This window comes from Hydra vulgaris, chromosome 14 (genome assembly GCF_038396675.1).
Source record: "Hydra vulgaris chromosome 14, alternate assembly HydraT2T_AEP".
NCBI classification, from domain to species: Eukaryota; Metazoa; Cnidaria; class Hydrozoa; order Anthoathecata; family Hydridae; genus Hydra; species Hydra vulgaris.
This window is the reverse complement of record NC_088933.1, coordinates 27965022-27972201: the sequence shown is the minus strand read 5'-3', so window position 1 is coordinate 27972201 and position 7180 is coordinate 27965022.

The window sequence follows — 7180 nt, the reverse complement described above, 5'->3', positions numbered from 1 at the left end:
GAAAACTTTATGCATTACTAGTGCCGAAACAAAATAAAAAATAATAAATAAAAACTCTAATTTATATTTCCACTGGTATGTCAGTAAAAAAAAGAAATTTAATAATATGTTAATTAAAAATAAATAAACAAAAAGTATGCAAAGTGTTAAAAGTCCATTCTGAGTGAACACAAAAACAGACTTCAGGACGTCAGCTGAACGTCAAGCAGGCGTAAATTTCTAAATATATTTATCAAGGTTTAAAGATTATGGCGAGAATTCCTTAAAACCGCTTTTTCTTAACTACGCCACTATATCTACGCCATATATTTTTTTTCACACCTAAAATTTATCAACCGAAGAAAAAAATTTTGATATTTTTTCAGGGAGGGGTGCAGGCAAGATATCGAGTTTGAATTGATAAATGAAATATTTATGAAATAATATTTATATCAATGGTTTAAATGATTTGGCATATTCACAATCTCTACCACACAACTTTTATTCATGTTCTTTGCTTTGATTCAACTTTGATTAAAGGTTTTCAATAAAAAAAGAGTGGGATAAATTTGTTGTCTGATAATAAAATTCTCGAATATTTTGTTTAGATTATTCTTGAATGCATCATTTCAGGATTTCTTTAGCATCATTTCAGGATTTCTTTAACGCTAATTGGTAGTAAATGATGTCTTAATCGCGCGTGTTTACGTTGAATACATAGCGAGTTTTTTAAAACCTTATTTTGCAAAATTTTGATTTACAACAATTGTTTAGTTCTAATAAACAAATAATAAATAATTTATAAACATCCGCTCTCTGGTGTCGGTAGACGCGACTTCCTCGGGAAGTTATATTCGAGACGACTTAAGCAAATGGACTGAAAAAGCAAAGAAGATTTTGTTTCACTTAATTTTAGTTGTTATATTTTGTCAAGTGTTTTTTAAACTGGCTTTGGTTTCTTTATTATTTTCTGTCTTAACACCAAATTTTGTTTAAATATAAGTTTAAATATAATTTTAAATATAATTTAACTATACAAGTTTAAATATAATTTAACTATACAAGTTTAAATATAATTTAACTATACAAGTTTAAATATAATTTAACTATAATTTTATAAAACTTTTTATTTAACTCTACACCACTACACCGCGATTGCATAATACTTTTAACTCTACACCACTACACCATGGTGGCATAACACTGTTAACTCTACACCACTACTCCACAGCCGCATAACACTTTTCATTCGCTATTTTAAAATTACAACGCTATTTCAATCATTTAATATCATAATAATATATGAATAAAATTTAATCCTTGGTATTTTCAAAGATGCCTTAACAGGTTAATACAAAATTTAACAAGTATATATAAAGATTAAGTTACAAATCAAATTTTAGGTTAAATAAGGTCTTTATTTTCAAAGTAGATTTTTTTTTTAAATAGACATTAAAATCGTTTTTTTATGGTATTAAAGGAATTGTTAAAAGGCTTGCTAGTAATGAAATTAAAAAAAAAATTTGTTCAGTTTTTATATTAGGGGAAAATCGGCTAGCCCCGAACACTTAAGAAAAAATAGGTTGTACACACGTGTACTAACAAAAAAAAAGTGTCAAAAGACTTTTTAAAAGTATAAACATTTATCTATCAAATTAGAATCAAAAAAAATAATTGTTGTGTACCTTAATAATATACAAAACATAAAAGAAAAATGTTAGAAAAAAGGAATGTTTCAAAATTGTTGGGTAGCCCCGGACACATAGTTTAATCATGGGTTTACCATGATTTTTTACGAGTGTGACACAAATATAATGAATAATTATTTAGCATTGGACTGTTCTCAACACATTTAAAGAAAAATCGCCTTTAAAAATTGCCTCTAGTATATAAGGAATGGGAATGAAAATATCATCATTTAGAAATGTAAGTATTAGCTTTTTTTCTAATGAAAATAAACACTTTAAAAACACTTTTTTCAAATCTTGGATCCTTTTATTGGAATTAAATGAATTGCTATTATGGGTTTGTGTATTGTATTAAATGTATTTTTATTTGTATAAAAATGTTGCTCATTTTTAATATGTAAATGGATTAAGTAGTCCGGAACCACCCTCCAAACATGAGTCCGATTCCACCCGATCATACCTCATTCACAAATACTAGTTTTAAAACCAGTGAATTATAGTATTAAACAATTTTTTTTAATAAGTATTGTAAATAAAAATCTCTTAGCAATTAAAATTTATTAGTTGACATAAAAATTAGGTATATTGATATGTGAATCAAATATGAAGATACATTGCTCTTCTGGGGGAGGGAAACAGTATCTTGTACTCCCAGACAATCGCTTCAGCATGTTATATTAGATATTTTGCACGAATATATTTTCATTCAAATAATTTCTTTATAGTATTTGAAATCACATAACTTCTTTAGTTTAAGCTTTTTTTTTTAATCTTTTTTTTATTTAGGTGCCCCAAGAAGTCCTAACGGTCTTGTCACAGAGCACCGCGGAAGTGCATTTAACCAGGAAGTTCACGCCTCCTTCCATACCGTCACGCGAAATATGTCCAAAGCTCTTTTCGAACCTGGATCTCCTGCTTATAAAGCAAGCGCTCTAACCATTGCGCCACGGCCGCACTTAATGTACAGCTTAAACTAAAGAAGTTATGTTAAAGTTTTATTGGTAAAATTTATTATACTTAAAAATTGTTTATTTATGTATGTTTGAACATGTTTGAGTTCTAAGAGCTACATGATAATTATTTTACAATCAATTTTGTAACCACTTCCTTTGCGTTCGATTAATTATTATTTTACCCGTACAAGAAGACAGGTATAATTCAACTCGTGTATTTAATTTTAAACAAAACTGTGCTGTTTAATGATAAGATTGGACTAGCTCCAGATAAATTAGTATGAAAGTATCGAATGAAAATAGTACCAATAGTATCGGATGAGAATAGCACCGAAAAAAAGCAGACCAATATTGAATGGACAAGAATAAATCAACTAAAAGGAAAGTATTGGAATGGATGGAAATAGTACTGAAATGAAAGAGACTAATATTGGAATGTTTTTTAAAAAAGACTCGCATCCGGAATTCTTTAATAAAAAGGCTAATTGAATGCTTTATTATAAAGACAAGTATCGGAATGTTTTATTAAAAGGCCAGTATCGGAATGTTTTATTATAAAGACAAAAGATTTTTTTCTATCATGTATCAACAGTAACATCACAAAGTAATGTTTAGTTTTGTCGTATCATCCTGTTCTAACAAACATTTTTATTATTCATTTTTCTCAAACTGCGATATAAACTATTTTATAATATAAATACTTGAAAAAAATCTCACTCTAGCAGTAAAATCTATGTGGATGGTAACGGGAAACAACTTTAAACGCTATTATGACGACACTCAGAAAATACATAATGTGAAAACACATTTTTAACATGGTTCATGTACATTAAAATAAATGTTTAACAGTACTTCTAATTTTTTATCGGTCAAAGAATATATATAAGCTCTTTACATTTTAAAATAGACATAAAAAAAAGAATTCTTTATAATATTTTTATTGGTATTTAAATGAGAATACAAGGAAATTTATATATGTGTGTGTGTGTGTGTGTATATATATATATATATATATATATATATATATATATATATATATATATATATATATATATATATATATATATATATTTATATATATATATATATATATATATATATATATATATATATATATATATATATATATATATATATATATATATATATATATATATATATATATATATATTGTATTTTATCGTCAACGTTAACTAGTGCTAAGAGCGTTAAGACGCGAAAAAAAGCAACTGTTTTGAGCAATTGTTTTAAAGCTATATAAAATCAATGTTTAAATAACTAATAATTATTATTTTATTATAAATAAATAGGTTATTATATAATTATAAGACTGAGTATTTTGATTTCTTTCATCTAATTTATAAAAAGCGTATTAACTTTTAATTTAGAATGATCGTCAAAACTAAAAAAACTTTATTCTTTTACAATATAATACAATTTATAATATAATGATTTAACAGATTTAAATATTTTAAAATTTGTTAAATTATTAAATAATATTTATGAAAAGTAATCCTATAATTTTTATTTTACGATGAACACGATTTTTTTTATTTTCTGAATGCATGAACGTCTATTTTAAACTATATTGTTCTATTTATTAATTTTAAAGTCTGTTATACTATATATTAATTAATCATATTTATAAGCCAATGTATGTCAAATTGGCACAACTGTGTTTTTTAATATAACTTTATTATAAAAAATTTATAAAAAAAATAAACTAAAAGTAATTTGATTCCGTGACGAAATTGGTTAAGTCATATATTTATATATTTATTTATTCAGTCATCAATCATTATTATATACATTTTTGTTGAAATCATGCACAGCAAAAACGTTCGTGGTAAGAATTTATCTTAAACGTGTATTCTAATTATTGACGGAGAGAGGCAGACAAGGACCCCTCTTTTCTGACAACATTTGCAATTATAGCTGCGCGAGCCAAATTCAAAAGTGTGAATAAACTGTACTGTTAAAGTTGAGTGTTGGTGAACTCACTGTTGTAGTTAATAAGGAATTCCAGTTTTAACTACTCGATTAGTGAAAAAACTACTAATTGCGTCATTGCGTTTTGTCAAAGCTAACTTTAGTACGACCTTGGGATCTATTCTTTTCAGGCAATATCAAATTCTGGTTTTTAATTGGTAAATAATTTCAGCAGTCCAACCATCTAAGTACACTTATTGTTTAAGAATTGTCTAAAAATATTTATTTGAACAAGCATCTGGCAAAATTTATGTTTTTGTGACCAGTTGTATATTTTGTGCATGTAGCCAATTTGTAACTGATTTAGAATAGTGTGATGAGGCTTTGACTTTGCTGTTTTAATGCTTGATCAGGTGCCCGAGTCCAGCCATTTTGATGATACCAGTTAGAAGCGAGCTTTCTTATGTTAAGTAGTTGTAAGCAGCTCTTATCAATAATATAATCGGAAGCTTTAAATTTTTGTAATACCCACTTTTTCTTAGCAAAAACTTCAGTTTGTTATTAAACTTTTTTTTAATTCAAACCCTCATTTCCTTTTGCATCTCATGTAGTTTTTCTGATTTTGGGGATTAAATACACAAAATATGTGGTTTGCTTCAACAATTTACTTTTTGCTGATATCGACATTTTTAAAAACATAATTAAAAAATATATGCCATCTATAAATCGAAAAAGAAAATCTGTTTTTTTTACTTGATAATCGTATAATAAACTTCAAATAGATATAAGGGGAGTAAGAATTTTACAAAGAAATTAGAAATTTACTTTAGAAAGAAATTAGATTTTATCGGCAAGATAAAATCTAATTTCGTTCTAAAGTAAATTTTGTATAAGATTTTTACTGTAAAATAAATATATATACTTTTAAGTTTTTAAGAATATAAACTACATGGCTTGGTACATTTAATTAGATGACTTCAAAACAAATATGTTATACAACCAATTTATACTACAGCGGTGGCCAAAAATTAAAGACCACTCATTTTTTTTTCAAAATTTATTTTTAACCTTAGTATAATTTTATTTTGGAAAAAGGTATCAAAAAAAGAAAAACATTTTTAGAAAGAATTTTTATTGTATTTTATATTTATTATAAAAGAATTTATAATTTTTTTACAAAATAATGTTAAAAAATTAAAAAACTGACTAGTAAAAAATATAAATGGGAAAAAAAATTCGACAAAATTTTAAGACCAGTTTCAAAAATATTCAAAAAGCAATAAAAAAATAATTTAGAAACGTGTTGTTCCTCCATTTATTTTCAAGCACTCTTGTACTCGTTCTGGCATTGAATTCATTAAAGTTTTGACTACTTCATCAGGCACATTTTTCAAATGATGAGAGATAGAAGATCTCTCATCATTTTGAATCACAAGCTTGGTAAAGAACAACTTTACAATTTGGAAGATCAAATCTTCCAAATTGTAAAGTTGTTCTTTACCAAGCTTGTGATCAAGCCACGACAATAAATTCTCTATTGGATTCAAGTCTGGACTATTGGCAGGCCATGGAAGCACTTGAATTTTATTAGAATTGAACCAATCGCTAACAACATGCGCTTTATTACACGGCGCATTATCTTGCTGGAAAATAAATCCATCTTGCAACTGCCATAAATCAATGCTAGGAATAAGCGAGTTTTCCAAAATTTCGATGTACCTTTTTTTGTTGAGTCTACCATCGAATAAATGAAAAACGTCAACTCCACCGGCACTCATACAGACCCAAATGCCTATTGAACCACTGCCTTGTTTTGTTCGTTTCAAAATGCATGATTCATCGAACCGTTCGCTTGGAAGTCTACGCAACATTACGCGACTTTTTCTGTTGTCTACCTCAAAGTTCATTTCATCACTAAAGACCACACGGCTCCACTGATCTGTTGACCAATTTTTATGTAGTTTGCACCACTCTTTCCTGGCAAATTTTTGTTTTTTATTTAAGCGTGGTTTTTTTGCTGCAGCACGCCATAAATAATTTAAATTGTGGAGGACCCTTCGCACAGTTCTAGGGCTTGCTTTCAGACCATTTGACAGTGTCCATTTTGTAGACAAGTCTGTAGATGATGCTTGTCTGTTTTCTTTCATTAATCTCACTAAAGAACGAACATCTTATTGCGTCCAGTCCAATGACGATCATTAATTGACCGGGTCTCTTTGTATCGTTGAATTATGTTAATAATGCAAGAGTGAGACCTTCCGAGCTTTTCTGCTATTTGTCTGATGCTATAGCCTTCTTCTTTTAATACAAGAGCCGTGTATCTGTCTTTTTCTTCGATCTTTGCACGCATTTTTGCAATATTTTTATATCCTTATTGCAATTCAAAAAATGTTTATTTGATATTGAAACTCAGGTTTCGACATTTTATTTTATAGTCAACGTAATAAGCAATTAAGACAGTTAAAAAAAAAAAGGATTATTATTTTTAATAAGTGCAAATTAAAGATTTGAAAGTGTTCGTTAAATTTTGTCCAATTTATTTAAAGAAGATTTATAAGTACTCATCAGTTTTTTAATAAGTTAAACGCTATTTAATTAGAATTAGATTAAAAAAATTATACCACTTTAATC